Source organism: Sinocyclocheilus anshuiensis, unplaced genomic scaffold (assembly GCF_001515605.1).
Source record: "Sinocyclocheilus anshuiensis isolate Anshui unplaced genomic scaffold, SAMN03320099.WGS_v1.1 scaffold595, whole genome shotgun sequence".
Taxonomy (NCBI): Eukaryota; Metazoa; Chordata; class Actinopteri; order Cypriniformes; family Cyprinidae; genus Sinocyclocheilus; species Sinocyclocheilus anshuiensis.
In genome coordinates, this window is record NW_015551037.1 from 276,787 (window position 1) to 277,301 (window position 515).

General features: G+C 20.2%; 1 protein-coding gene across 1 annotated transcript in view; it reads left to right on the forward strand.

Moving 5' to 3' along the window:
* wasf1 (WASP family member 1) overlaps nucleotides 1-515 on the forward strand; it is a gene marked incomplete at its 5' end in the record, with an annotated part of 42,711 nt that overhangs the window by 35,159 nt on the left and 7,037 nt on the right. The window lies entirely within an intron of this gene.

The following is a 515-nucleotide window of genomic DNA, read 5'->3' on the forward strand; positions in this document are numbered from 1 at the left end:
TGTGGAAATGATTCGCCAGAACCTCCTCAACTCTCTGAATCTGCTCACATTTCACCCCTTTTTATATATTTTATATAAAAAATGATATGTGTATATATATATAATTATTCATACATATAATAATAATGTATATTACATATATTATATATTACTATATAATAATAATAATAATAATAATAATAATAATAATGCTATGAATATATTTTTGTTGATTTAATAAATATGCATTTATTTTACCCCCTAATTTATTTATTTATTGCAAATACAGTATATGCATAATTTCTTAATTAAATGATGGAAAACATGAAAAAATAATACAAAAAACCTATATGCAAAGAATAATTTGGTGTAAAATATCACTGGCATTTTTCATCAGAACATCACAGTCAATTTTCAGTCTTCAAAGTGCTATAATCAACAGGAAAAAATGAAAAAATAAAATAAATAATAATTTTGGGGTAAAATATATCAGATTAAAATGAAAAATAAAATGAAAATGGAAATAATTAAAATTT